Below are 15,767 nucleotides of genomic sequence, written 5' to 3' on the forward strand. Positions count from 1 at the left end.
ACCTTCAACAGCCCTCCACCCACACCCATTTTGAGATGCGTCTTATATAAACTCAGTTAAAGGCTACAGTTAGAGTTACTAGTAGTATTTGGCCCAGAGTCTTCAAAGCAATCCACCTAACATTTACCTTTTATTCATTGGAATTTATTCTTAGAAATGTATCAGATCAATATCAAACAATAGAAAGTGAATGCTAGGTGCAAAGCACTGTAGACTTTAGGCCAAATCCTACAGTAACTATAAGTGTAGCATTTAATTTAACAAAGTTTTTATAAAATGTATCTCATGGTTTTAAAGGGAGATTTTTATGCTTCTGGTTTTACTTTACAAATCTCTCTCTCTCTCTCTCTCTCGTTGTTTCTGGCAAGACATTTTACGGACGATGCCAACCCTCCCTATTTTTCCGGGCTTGGGACCGGCACTGAATTGGGCTGGTGGGCAAGCCAGTCCAATTCAGTGGCTAGGTTAAAATGTGTTTCCCACAGCAGGAAAATTAATCAAGCCATCCAGTCAGACTCAGTTACTGAGCCTGTCCTGACTGGGACCAAAGGGCAAACATGAATGGGTCACAGAAAGACCCAATGACCGTGGGATTGAACGCGCACCCAAAGCAACATAAGAGCCACCACCATGAACACCTTCGGGGGGGAGGGGGAGCCGTGGGGGGACGGCTTTCGAAGGTGGGGGGAATCATGGGGTTCCTCCGATGCTGCTGAAGATGTGCGCTCAGTCCCATGGTCGTCGAGTCAGTCCGTGACTCACTCATGTAAGCCTTTTAGGTGGGTGTTGCAGCTGGCTTAGTCCTCGTTTTTTCCTTACGAATCTCGGCTCTGAGGGCTCAGTCTTACAGATCTCATCTTTCACTGCTTTGATGACAAGTTTTGTCATCGTTTTTTCCGTTGGAAATCTCACAGTTCTCGTCAGAATCTCCACGAGTGAGTTCCGTCAACGTCTGAGTGAGGACGTCCCACTGTTTCGGGTAGTTGGTCCTCTCTTGCTGGGCATCGCAGTATTTCCTGTGTTGTTTCTCCTTCCTCAGCCACAGGTCCTCATCTTGCTTCTCCTTTTCATTGATGCTGTCCAGAGTTTCAGTTCCATGTTGCAGTGCAATGTGCTGCAGATGGAAGTTCCTCTGAGCTGTCCCGTGGAGAAGCGTCATTAGCATGTATTTGTCCTGTTCCCTCAGAGCCTCTTCCTGTCTCCTTTGGTGCTCCAGGAGACGCTGTTGTTCCTTTATCATCTTTCCCTCTTGTATCCTCCAATTTTCTTTCAGATCTTCACATTCCGTTCTAAGTTGCTGGAGCTCTTTCTCACCTTCCTGCAGTTTGTTCTCTATCTCCTTCCTCTGTTCTTGATGGTCTTTTTCATCTTTCCTCAGCTTCTCTACTTCTTTTTCCCTTTCCTGTAACATTTGCTGCCAGTTTACATTTTCCCGCTGTTCTTTAATCAGAAGATTGACAGCATTTTCTAATCTGTCTTCCAACTCTAGCTTTTCAGCTCCGAGTTGTTCCTCTTTGTCTAAGAGATCTCTCAACTGGTATTCCCTTTTCTGGATCTCTTTATCAAAATCGTTTGCGAGTTTTGTCGCCTTCTGGCCTGCCTCCTCCAGCAAGCTGTCCAGTTCCTTGCCGTGACTGAGAGCAACGCCTAGTTCCTCCACAAGTTCTTCTTTTTCACATATCAATTTCTTCTCCATGTTTAGGAGGTTTTCAATTTGGAGGTCCCTGTTATTGAGCTCTACTTTGAAGGTTCTCAGGGAAGTCGCCATCTCATTTCCTCTCTTCTTTTCTTCTTTCAGCAAGTTTTCCATCTCCTTCCCATGATGGAGAGCCTCCTGGAGATTTCTGCTCCTCTGTTTCTCCTTCCTTAAAGACTTCACAAGTGAATTTACTATCAGGGTGTTTTGTTTACCTCATCCTGAAGCGTGGCGTTCTCTCCTCCTAGTTCTGCGACCCAGGTCTTCATAACCTGGGCTTCTCCAGCCAGAACTTTGGTCAACTTCTTCTCATTGTCTAACTCTTTCTGCAGTAAAGTCACTTCTGCTGCTTTTGCTGTTAACTCTTCTTGTACTTTTCATTCTTTCCTCCTAGTTTCTGCCACCCAGTTCTTCATAACCTGGGCTTCTCCAGCCAGAATTTAACTTTGGTCAACTTCTTTTCTCATTGTCTAACTCTTTCTGCAGCGAAGTAACTTCTGCTGCTTTTGTTTCTGCTAACTCTTCTTTGCACTTTTTCATTCTCTTCCTCCTTAGTTCTGCCACCCAGTTCCTCATCACTTGTAGTTCTTGTGCCATAATCTCAGTTTTCGCTCTTTCTGCATTTAGAATTTCTGATGCAGAGACCAACTGAGATTCCTTTTCGCGCAAAACTGATTCTAAGGAACTGAACTTGATCTTCTAGTACCAAATTCATATGGGTCTCGTCTGCCAGGTTTTTCTCAAGCTCACAATTTTTATCTTTTAGGTCAGCTGCTACCTCCCTAAGTGTAGAGTTTTCAGATTCAGTGAGCTCGAGTTTTCCTTGGACAGCTTCTTGGTTCTCTTGAATGGCCATCAGTTGGTTTTCCAGTTCTTCTACAGTGCCTTCAATGGCCATCATTTGCACTTCCAGAGTCCTCAGTTTCTGTCGGCCGTTCTCAGACTCTCTCGCTTGACGTGCCAGTAATTCTTGCAGATTGTCGACCTTCCTCTCCTTCTGGTCTAAGGCTTCCCTGTAGTCTACTACGAGCCTCATCAAATCTTCATTCTCTGCGTCAAGAATTTGATTGAAAGTTTCTATCTTTTCTAGTTTGAGGCTCAATTCAGTTTCTTCTCTTTAGCACACTGCAGATCTCTTTCTTTGTCGACCATCTCTTTCTGGAAGAGCCTTTCCATTTCCGTCTCATCTTCGTCCCTTTTCTTGAGCAAGTGTTCAGTCTCCTCTAGTCGTCTCTTCCAGATAGACACTATTTTTCTCCATCAGCTCTTTGTTAAAGTTGTCTGCTTTTCTCTCCTCGATCTAGAGCCAGTTCCAGGTCATGTTGTAGGCGACACTTTTCAGTCAGAACTTGTTCTTTTTGAAGGCAGACGCTCTCGATTTGTCTGCTCATCGCTGCTGTGTCGTCTGCCCTCTTTTCCAGCAAGATATCTTGCCCTCAAGTTCCCTTTGAATCCGCTCTATCGCCTTTCCTGCTTCCTTCAAGAGCTGTTCCATTCTAGTACCGTTAGCCTGACTCTTTTCCAGGGATTCTTGCAACCTCTGCATTTCTACATCTGGCTGTTCTTGATGTAGTGTGGGCAGGTCTCCTTCTTCCTCGGTGCTTTCCAGTTGTTCAGTTCCGGTGGTCTCTTCCAGTTCCTCATTGCCGTCTTCCAGATCTTCCAGTTCTAGACTGTCCTCCAGTCTAGACACTCTGCTCACATCAGTTTCCAGTTCACTTCTCACTCTCGCTCATATTCATTTTCAAGGTGGTTCTTCACTCTCATTCATACTGGAGGTTTCATCATCATCCTCACTTTCGCTTCATATTCATTTCATTGTCATCCTCACTGTCGCTCATGTCGTTTCATCGTCATCTCGCTATCATACTATATATATGTTCGCTTTCCATACACTCTTCCATTTCATCAGATGTTCGTCCAGACATTCCATACATCCAGCACGCAGCAAGCGCCAAGGCTGCCAACAAGGCCAAACCTACAAGAGGTTTGGCGAGGCAAAAGATGCGCAGTCAAGCTGCTGTAGACTGATCGACCCAATTTCAATGCTTCAAGAGAATCAACAGCGGCATCAACAAGAGCACCAGGTACTCTGAAACCACTGCTGACAACTCGACAACAACAGAAATGAAACAAGTCGTCCATGATCGTAGCGTACAAGTCGCCGAAAATGAATGCCAGTATCACAAGTAAAATGCAATATAGCTCAACATGATGAAATGTTGACCTTAGACGTTTGCTTTCTCAGTGGTAGTTTTTAAAACTGCCACCGACACAGGACTCTGATTTCGGAGCCGCTTCTTGAAGATCCGATGGAACGCATCCGGTTTGCTGGCTTCGGCTCCGATGGATTCTCCTTCTTCTTCTTCTTCGCTGCTGGTGTGGTGAGAGAGAGAGTCTCCGGCCGCTCCTGAAGCCGGAGCTACAGCTTCACTTGTCCTTCTGGAGGAGGAGGAGATGAGGATCTACGACACCTCCTCTCGGCCTCAGAGGAATGCTTGAACGGAAATTTTTTTTCTTCACTTCTTAACCTCCCACGAAGTCTTAAGTTTTTATTTTCATTTTCCAGTTCAGTTTCAGTGAAGAAATAAAATTTATCATTATTATAATTATATTTTTGTTATTATTACTGACTGAAAACTGAACCGGAAAATGAAAATCTTAAGACTTCGTGGGAGGTTAAGAAGTGAAGAAAAAAAATTTCCGTTCCAAGCATTCCTCTGAGGTCGAGAGGAGGCGTCGTAGATCCTCACCTCCTCCTCCTCCAGAAGGACAAGTGAAGCCGCAGCTCCGGCTTCAAGAGCGGCCGGAGACTCTCTCTCTCACCACACCAGCAGCAAAGAAGAAGAAGAAGGAGAATCCATTGGAGCCGAGCCTGCAACCGAAGTATATCTATATATATATATATAGATATATATATGAATAATATTATATATCTATATATATATATATATATATATATATATACGTATATATATAGATAATTATTATATTATATATATAAAATATATATATATATATATATATATTATATATATATATATATAAACGCTTAGATAATTAGTAAGCTTAGGTTATCTGAAATAATGTTATTTGCTAGCATTGAATTTCAGAATTTGCTTAAAGCATTTAAACTGTATATAATTGTAAAGACTAAATAAACCTTGTAATGAGACTTGCAATGTTTTATTATTATTATTATATTAAACTTTGACAACGGAACGCCCCTCTATATAGTGGGGAATGAAGTGATAATTTGTCCTTTTCGAAATCCGTTGTAATGACGTATTATATTCCGTCCCGGGCTATTTTTCTTACTTTGTAATCTATCATTTTAACCTTAATGAAAACTTCGGTTGAAATTGTTCATTTGTAAAGTTCACGTTGCATACTTCACTTAATGGATGGGTAATACTAATTTTGGCTTGGTTCCTTTACCTTCGCTCCATAGTCCTCCTTGTATCACTATTTACCAAAAACCAAAACGACCGGAAAAAACTGAAACGGCCCACCAGACAATAGAAGCGACCTTATATATATATATATATATATATATATATATATATATATATATATATATATATATATATATATATATATATATATAGATAGATATAGATAGATAGATAGATAGATAGATAGTAGATAGATAGATACATAGATAGATACATAGATAGATAGATAGATCGTTCACTAACGTAACCCTAAATCTAATTATCTAATATTATATATATTTGAGAAATATAGATAAAATATCCATTATGTATTTATCTTTTATAGTGTATAAGTATTGTGTATATTATTATTTTTTATATCATTACTCAAGAAAAAAACAGGTGCATTTATTTATTTATTTATTTGTTGTGAGACAAAGTTAGTTTCTCTTTTCATAATGTTGAAGAACAACATATTTTTTATGTTCAAATTGTTTATTTATTTATTTGTCTATGTACTATTTTTTTTATTATTTTTTTATTTATTTATTTAGTTATTTATGAAAACTGTTAATAACTAGGCGTCCAATAAATGAAATAAATATTTGGGCCAGACAAAAATTATTTTATCTGTTTAATAATGATAATGATAATCATCATCATCATCATCATCATCATCATCAAGCATGCAACATGGCTCCAGGAAGTTAAGGAAGGAAGAAACAGGAGAATAAAAACAAAGATTCACAGAGATTACGGCAGACACAGTCAGAACACAAACTAAAGGAAAATACCCGAACTGGAAAGCCCCAGGTCCCGATGAAAGTCCATGGATACTGGCTCAAAAACTTCAAGGCCCTACACCCACGATAGCAGAACAACTCCAGCTTGTATCACAAATCACCATGCGCCCAAATGGATGACCACAGGAAAAAACATCCTTAGTACAAAGAGGCAAGAGTAAGGGAAATATAGCCAGTAACTACAGGCCTATCACCTGCCTACCAATAATGTTTAAGTTACTAACAGGTATCATCAGCCAAGAGGATACAAACACCCATCCCCCACCAACAGAAAGGTTGCAGAAGAAAGTGTAGGGGCACAGCTCCTGATAGACAAAATTTTAATGATAGACAAAATGGCAATGAAGAACAGTATGGAGAAGGAAAACCAACCTAAGCATGGCATGGATATACCCTATAAGAAAGCCTTCGACGTGATACCACACACATGGCTAATAGAATACCTGGAAATATATGGGGCAGAGAAATCACCATCAGCTTCCTCAAAAAATACAATGCGCAACAAATGGAATACAATACTTACAAGCTCCAGCTGGAAGAGGTTAATATCAGGAGAGGGATCTTCCAGGGAGACTCACTGTCCCCACTACCCCTCTTAGTATCTTACCTCAAGTTAAAGTTCCCAGCTCAAGAGTGGGAATGAAGTCAAATGTATCGCTCTCCTAGCAGACGACGCATTTCGCTTATTTTGTTTTGTTATGTTTTTATTATTTTTATGTGTGTAAACATGAAATGATGTGATATATCCATATTTTTACTGCAGTACAATGTGAATAAATGAACTTTTATGTACATCAGGCATGAACGTGAAGGGGGTTTTAAAAAAATAAATGTCCATAGTTAGTTAGTTAGTTATTTTTATTGACAAGATATACAAAATATAAGTACAAACTTGTCCCAAAAAAGATACAATACAAAAAATACAGAGTAGATAGCTATCTCTTCTTTTTTCTGTAAGTACAAGGCCCATAATGACAAAAAAAATACAAACATCAAGTACACATTACATCAGCACATAATATCATATACACGAAAAAGTAAAGAAAAAACATATCCACCAATAAACCTTGGCTTATTATTGTTAAGTCTCAAACACAACGCTTGCAAAAGAGAGAAAAAAACCTACTTGAGAAAAAAAACATAAAACCGAAGACAAGACGCATATTATTTATAACTAAGAAGAACTTCATAAACATATGCACACAAATCAGTAATATAATTTACTTTCATTTAATAAAGTATTCAAAGACTCGTAACTTAAGTTTGGATATTTATGTCTACACGGCATTGACAGAGGACAATGATGAGAGCGTGTGACTCGTCCTGAATAGAGCTATTATCACAGGCACACACCCTTAACTCTGGAGGAGTTCGGCTCCACCTACCCGTTTCTATACAAAGTTATGGGACATTAACCGTAAGCGACTGAAAGCTACGCGAATGTAATCAGCGACATATAATTTATCGTATATAATCTATGAACTTCCAAGTTGGGATTCAGTTTGCTTCTGTAAGTAACATATTAGTTGCTGAAGTTGGTCTATTTCTAATTGATGATACGATGTCGTCTAGTGGGTCAATTTGGTCATTAAAGGTTAGGGAATTTTGAATAAATCTGTACCCAGGGGAATCTGCATCCCTACACATTCCATATACAATATGAAAGGCTCATCCATATCAGGGTCAGACAACTTTGACATAAGAAAACGTTTTCCGTTTTTTGGCCACAATGAATTTCGCTGGGGGTAGCCCCAGACTCAACCAAACACAAATCTGTACAGGTATTTACCCTCACATCTAGCAAACGTTTTGACTAAGTGATTGTAATTACTTATTGGTTTTTGTAATACATTGTTAAACCATGTTTCTGACCCATAAAACAAGGATGAAGTCGCCGCTGCTTCAAAAACTTTCTTCTTAAAATAGAATGGCATCTTGGTATTCGTGTTACAAAATATTGAGAACTTGTTTAAGGTTGATTGCCAGTTAGGCTGATGTAAAGAGAGGCAAGTTTTCAACTTCCCCGTCATCTGTGAACCAAGTTCCCAGATAGAGAATAATGGTCACCAGTAACTCACAGTTTGACCTTGAGCTGTTATTGGCAACTGGTCACCTACATTCTTGTTTATCACGAAAAATTTGCTCTTCTTACCATTAAGCTGCATGCCATATTCATTACAGTAGTTCATCATAATGTCAAATTTTTTAATACACATTTCTCGAGAAGTGGCAACAATCACTGTGTCATCCATCAACAAAAGCACATGTAAACTACCCAAAAAACCATCGACTGGAATTGCATCTTTTAACATCCTAACCATTTTATCCATATAAATGACAAACAGTAAACAACTAGTGGGGGCTCCCTGCCGAACACCGACAGAGCTTTCGATCACAGCTGTTCTTAAAACATTTTTAGTGTTACTGTACATCTCTTGAATTGCAGACAACATCTTTTCCCACATCCTAGTTCCTTCAAATAACTTATCATTTTTCTTCGGGGAACTCGATCATAAGCTTTACTGAAATCCACAAACATTATATACAGTTTTTTCTTCTTGAAGATAGCCAAATCTATTAACAGTCTTAATGACAATATTTGTTCTATACATCCTCTTTTCCTCTGTGCTCCAGCTTGACACTTATCTATACTGAACCATAATTTCAGTCTATTTAATAACAATATGTCATATATCTTACCTACAGTATCCATGATACTTATACCTCTATAATTCCACAATCCATTCTGTTTCCAGATTTAAAAAGTAACAACAAGTTTACTGTATACCCCATGATAATAAATAAAAATTTAAATTCAAGAACAAAGCATTAAACACGGCCAAGAAAAACATCAGCCACAAGGCGGGCATGCGAACGAACAATCCAGGGCACAGGCCACAGAAGCTCTTATTCATATTCACGTCTTTCCGAGCCTCGTCCAGCTCTGTGGGGGGTAAAAGGGTCGTCAAGAACAGGGATGTAGGGGGCGTCATCAAGAGCACTTATACCTTCACTTTGATTATCATTATTACCTGGGTTTAAAAGTGATTCGAAATGAGTCTTGAATTTGGCCGCCGTCGTCTGGTTGCAATGTATTTGCCTCTAATATCTGTCCCTTCCAGTCTATAGCTCTCCAGATTGCTTTAGAATCGTTAGACTCAAGTAAACGCTCCCATCTAGGTTTTGTTACATCCCAATCAACACTTCTGCCCTTCACGTTACATTTTTCGGCAACTCTCCTGATCGTCTCTAAGCCTTTACTCATTATAGTTTCTATGTGGCCCCTGTCTATATTAGTCACATCAGGAGGTTTAATCTGACTCATGCACTGTACAAATTTATCAATATCAACATTGTTATGTGAAATAGTTTTTTTAATCAACCGATTATTATCATATTTTATATAGATAGTCCTAAATTTTCTGCTCTTTCTAATAAAAATTTAAATGACAGATTTTTGACACCTGTGGCAAGCACCACACTTAAAGGGGCGTGATCAGACCCCCGTATGCCTTGATGCACTTCCAAACTTCTAACAACCGAATACATTCTCCTGACATTATACACAAATCCAATTCTGATACCCATTCTCTCTTTCTATATGACAAATTTCCACCCATTTCTTTCCCTTTATATGAAAGATGATTCACCACAACCAACGATCTATGGTTACAAATGTCCAGAAGCTTCCGTCCATTGTTATTAACGTGATTATCTTGAATATTCTTATATACATAAGGAACACCGTCTTTATTGACAATACTTGGATAGCCTACACGGGAATTAAAATCTCCCATAACAACTATTTGTTCATAATTGTTCATCACAGACTCCAGATTACCAAATTGCAATACATCAAAGTAAGGAGAATCCTGTGTGTAATGTATACACCACCGAGAAAGACACCTGGCCAACAAGACAACTGAACCCAAATTTGGCCTTCACAATCAAGCTTTACGTTTTGTTATCAATCTCATGATGTTGCTTTTAACCAACAAAGTACGCCACCCCTATGTTTGCCTTTCCGAGAAGGGTTGTGAATATAAACAAAAACCTGGCACACTCAAATTACTTACTAATTTCGCTTCTAAAAGCCACACAATATCGTAATTCAAAACAAAACGAAAAATATCAGGATCCTGCAATTTATCTCTCACACCCGCAACATTCCAGGAACATATTTTTATTTCATTTTTCCAAGGACCTAGAAAAAATTTACAATATATTTATCAATAACTACATTGTCTCGAAGAAGAACACGATTTTTCCAGTCGTACCTAATATTAGTACCAGCATTTTTCTGGCTTACTCTTCTCTTCTCGTTCTCTCTCTCTAAGTCGAGCCATCTCCTTCCTTACTGCTGGATGTAGTCCTTCTTGATGAATAATCTAGCAAAAGGTCCGTCCACAGTTCTTCAGATTTTTTGCTTTCTCCAAGATATGGTTCCGTTGTTGCTGGTTGTTAAGCACGACAAGAATGGTCTATTACGTCGATCGTTTCTCCTTTCCAAGACGTCTTATCTGCCACTTTTCCGGCTCCATTCCCATGTCGTCTGCATAGCCAGTTGCCTCGATCACCTTCCTAACCTTGGCAGCATCGTCGTCTCCGATCTCGTCGCTGTTCTCTGATAACCCAGTACAAACAATATTTCTGCTTCTTTCTCTTTGCATCAACTGCTTCTAAAAACCTTTGCTGCTGGCTTATAACCTTGTAAGCTTCGTCCAGTCGGGCCTGAGAGATCCTTAACCTCTTGTTTAATTGCCTTTACTTCACTGATTTCGCCTCTGAGTAGCTTCAACTCATCCAGTATCTCGGTATTGATGGCTCTTGATTTCTACTGGCATTAATCATTGTGCTTAAGCTTCTTTCAACTGAGGATTGGCCTCTATTGCTAAATATCTTACTTGCTGCATGCAGACTTATAGTAAAAGGACAAGTTAATAAGTGCGAGAATACTAAACAAATAATATATTGTAAGAAAAATTAACTCATTTTCAACATTATTATAATAATAAATGTTTCCTACACACATGGCATGGATGCTAGTAGGTGACACGTACACGAGCCCTAAAAAATAAAAAACTACAATCTGAAGATCACAGAAATGATAAGCACACATGCAGTTCCAGCATAGCGAGTGAGTATTACGTAAAGGCAGCATGTAGAACCCTAACATAAATAAAAATAATAAAAACAACAAAATAAGCTAATTACTGGGAATGCAAAATTCGCCGTCCGTCGTCTGCAAGGAAAGTGAGATGTCTCTGCCCACAGAAGTTAGGCTACACGTCAGCTGACGAATTTAAACAAAGCTTCGGGTTTCAGAAACGAAGCTCCTTCCTTATCAAGTATATATATATATAATAATATCTGGAAACACCATTAACTCTCACGTTTTGAGCTTCAGTTACTATGAAATCGTGTAATTGGGTAGCAAAATTCGTTACTCATAAAGCGAATTTCTGTGAATCGAATAACTTTTGCATGAAGCATTGTGAATGACAACAAATAATTGACTACTATTTTAATGAGGCATAAATGTTTAACATAAACTTATTTTCTTTGATTCATTTTTATGGATTTTCAAAGAAAACAAATTTTTTATTTTATGGTAAACTATAGTAAAAAGGTATTTTGTATAAAAAAATAAAACCAAACCAAATTAAGAAACTTGAAAGACACCAAACTTTATAGCTTTTAAGAACTCTTTCATAAAGTGTTTGGTGTAGCCGGTTTCCAACTTTCTAAAGTGAACTATTCCGACAGTTTTTTATGAGCATACGCTTGTATTTTGTCGGATCCGATAACAGAAAATTTAAATCAGATTACCAAGGTCTAAAATATTCTTTAGACCTTGCAGATTACGACCTATCAGGTAACTATCGCCCCATCCACCTTCCCCCTCCGCCATCGCAAATCAGCCCGACAAGTTCCTTTAGGTATTAGGCTCAGAGGTCTGGATAAACTAATCCTTTATAATAATAATAATAACCTCCCCCACAACCTCCATAGCAAACAGTACCAAGTACGCCAAAATTATGACCAGTAAACACCCCTATTACTTAGACCTAACACTGAAGTCGGTTCCATGTCCACAGCTTTTTTTTTTTTTTTTTTTTTTTTCTTTGGCTAATTTGGTATTCGGTTGCAGTTCGTTCACAAAGTAAACATATCTAGTCTCTTCAGCAAGAAGGCTATTTTGAGCCTAAAAGCTATAAAAATAAGTGGAAATAGTATGCCGGCTCAGGGACGTCACCTGGTCTCTAAAATGGGACTTAACATTTCCAGCATCTGTGATAACGCTACCAATAAAACTTGGAGGAAAAGTTTGGGGAGACAATTGATAGGCTAGCCTATGTTATCTCCCCCAAAATAAAAAGGTGGGGGAACCACCCCCGCCCCTCCATTGCAGAGGATGGCCATCCCTACGTGTTAGTCCGTAGCGGTGGATTTTTTCCTTCAGTTGTGTCATTAATTTTGTTTCCGTGTCAGTTTAAGCATAGAATCTTAGCTTAGGCTGTTGTGTTTGTTGAAATTGTGCTGCAGTTGATCTATCCTGGTTTGGACCAGGTTTGTATGTTCAGGCCTGAATTTTAATACTCCATTTTAACCTTTGTTTTTCTCAGGCTCTCATGATGTTAGGGAGAGTATGCAGAATGAGGGGTCATATTACTAGATAGCATTTCTACTATAGTGGTCATTTGGGAAGGAACAACCTACCCTAACCCGCCCCAGGAATTCTCATAACCCCTCAATCTGTACTGTGCCTGTAAATTGGTTCTCACTAACTCTTAGGTGAAAGGAATTTTATACCATAGTTTATTGTTAGATTCAAGGTATTAGATTGATTTGGTACAAGTGTGTGTACTTCAATTCTTGCATGGTACATTTGATATGAATATGATGCATGAAGCATTGTGAATAACACAAATATAATTTTGTTAATTGCAACGAACAGAATTGACCGGAAATATACTGTTCGTTTTAACGAATCTAGATAAAATAGTTTACCATAAATGTGTTATTTTCTTTGATTTGTTTTCACAGATTTTCAAAGAAAATGAATATTCTTATTTTATGGTAAGCCACTATAAAAAGTATTTTTGTGTATAAAAAAATAAAACTATAGATTTTAAGAACTCGTTAATAGCAACTCGATAACAAAAAAAATTAATCAGATTACGACTTATAAGGTAACAAACAATACCGCCCCCCTTCCCCCACCTCCCCAACGCAAACCAGCCCGAAAAGAGCCTCACAGATCTGGATAAACTAATCTTTTATAATAATAATAACGCCCCCCCCCCCCACAAACAACCACCATCACAAACAGTACGACAAAATTATGACCAGTAAACACCTCTATTACGTTAGACCTAACACTGAAGTCTGAAAGAGGCCCCCCCCATTTTTTTTTTTTTTTAGTCATTTGGTTGCTAAACATATTTAGTCACTTCTGCAAGTTTGAGTAGGTAGGTCCATGAAAATAACTATAAAAGGGGTTTTATTCAATTTTTACTGTTATTCATTTCCAGCATCTGTGATTATAGCTACCTATAAAACTTGGAGGAAAAGTTTTGGGGGGACAATTGATAGGTCATGTTGTCTCCCCTAAAATAAAACGAACTGGATATTGGTACGGCAGCCGTATCCCTGATTGCGATAGATATTGGTACGGCTGTGAATTGCCCATGCGCGAACCCTTGTTCACGCCTCGGGCATATCAGTGACAGCAAGAAAATGACGACAACGTGGACCTTGTAATAATACATCAGTTTTTGCTGAAAAACAGATGATTTCAGGTTCCAACAAGCTGAAAATGGCAATTGACGTTTACGAAGAGTCAAACTTCCAGAAATTGTATATCCGTAGGTCACGAACGATCGATTCGGCCCTGAAAAGGGCTCCAAAGAGGAGATTCAAAGAAGATTTGAAGCTTAGTTAGTAAGGTAGTGCGCAGCAGTCAGTGGTGCGTCCAATATGGGAAACATGCTGTTAATATAGACGTGATTTGGATAATTACTTACGATTGATTAGTTTTCCTTGCCACCATGAATATAGCAGAGCACGATTTCTGTGTACTTCAAGTCTTCTTTGAATCTCCTCTTCGGAGCTCTTTTCAGGGCCGATTCGATCTTTCATGACCTACGGACATACAATTTCTGGAAGTTGGACTCTTCGTAGACGTCTATTGTTTTTTTCAGCTCGTTGAAACCTGAAAACATCTGTTTTTTTGGCGAAAACTGATGTATTAGTACAGCGGTTCAGAGGAGATTCGAAGATATAAAGTACACAGAGATTAGTCTAGTTTTTTTTATTTTGCATGTATATAGTCAAAATCTAAGTATGTTTAAGTATATTGTGATTTTTATATAGTTTTCATTTTCTTTTGCTCAAAATGTTTTAGTGCTTTGGTGATGACGTATGGTGCTTCACTTTGACATTTTGAATTGAACATGTTCAGCGAAACAATTGTTAGTTCGAACTATTACTTACTATGCGCTGATCTTCTAGTGCCGTGCATATAGCTCTTAGCAACAGTGTACGGACTGCTGCATGATTAGCAACTAATAGCGCCAATACGGGACTACTAACAGAATCTGACGTACCCCCCACTACGCTACGTTAATTGTACGGCAGGAAGTCTGAAATTGACGCATGCGCAATATCTATCACAATCAGGATTACGGCTGCCGTCACCAATATCCTGTACCATTATTTTAGGTAGAAAGAGATAGACTAATTCATCAAAGAGAGCGTGTTGGTTCTAATAGAGACTATCTGCATTACTCACTTAGCATCCGTACTACAGAATGCCCAGTGATCGTGATTCCCTGCCAGCGTAAGGTTGACTGTAAACTTTAACAACTTAAATTAAAGTAAGTGTTATTGCATGGCCTCCCGTTTGTTTGTGCTAAACCTTTAAAATGATAATTTGATTGATTTCGCCAGTAAACATGCAATCTACATTTTCTGTTAGATACGGATATGCTGGTAAGAAATTAGTTTAAAATGTTGGCGTCTGAAATGACAAAACAGGAAGTAGCCTATATCATTTTTTTTTTTTTTTCGTCTTTTGTGTCGTTCAGGTCATCTTTCACGAACCATAAGACATGTGATAATATACACTACGTACGTCCTCGTCACAGTAACTATACATACTACGTGGTGAGTAGTAGTAGTAGCATTATTGTAGTGGTAATAACGTAACCTTAGTAGTAACAACAGCAGCGCAATGGTTTGGTAACAAAAGACGCAGTGATCGTGAATCATGAAAAATCTTAGAAAACTTTCTCTGTGTTATTATATATATATATATATATATATATATATATATATATATATATATATATATATATATCCCTGCAATGCGAGAAATTGTGAGAATATTTGTCTCTGTTTCTTCTACCAACAGATAGACAACAACGCTTCCCTTTCCTGAATCCCTGTAGTTGACACTACAGAGAAAGAGAACCACCAAAAAGGTAATGTTATCCCTTTGTATTTCTTCCTAAATGTCCTTGGCGTCGTTGGCCATAATTATTGCAACGTCCGCCTAAAAAGGAAATATGGTTATGGAGTCCATGTAAAGCCATATTAATCTGTCATTGTGTGTAGAATATAGGCTGTAGTTTAAAGTTTTGAAGCCGTGTCTGATATCACTTTTTTTTTTTTTTTTTTTTTTTTTTTTTACAAGAGTCACAACGATCATTTTAGAGTGTCTGCAAAGTTCACTGTCACAATTCAATGCTCGTCTTTAAGAAAAGACAAAAACAAATCTATGGATTTTACCCAATGGACGGTAACTTAAACTTGCAATTATCCATGCAGTCG

The 15,767-nt window shown here is 38.3% G+C and overlaps 1 protein-coding gene across 1 annotated transcript in view; it reads left to right on the forward strand.

Moving 5' to 3' along the window:
- Positions 1–15,323: 15,323 nt before the first annotated feature.
- Positions 15,324–15,767, forward strand: part of LOC135214251 (alpha-ketoglutarate dehydrogenase component 4-like) — a 381,447-nt gene continuing 381,003 nt past the window's right edge. Inside the window, exon 1 of the transcript XR_010314316.1 lies at positions 15,324–15,418. The gene's annotated coding sequence lies outside the window, so the exon portion shown is untranslated. The remainder of the gene's footprint in view (positions 15,419–15,767) is intronic.

The sequence above is a fragment of the Macrobrachium nipponense genome, chromosome 45, assembly GCF_015104395.2.
Source record: "Macrobrachium nipponense isolate FS-2020 chromosome 45, ASM1510439v2, whole genome shotgun sequence".
NCBI classification, from domain to species: Eukaryota; Metazoa; Arthropoda; class Malacostraca; order Decapoda; family Palaemonidae; genus Macrobrachium; species Macrobrachium nipponense.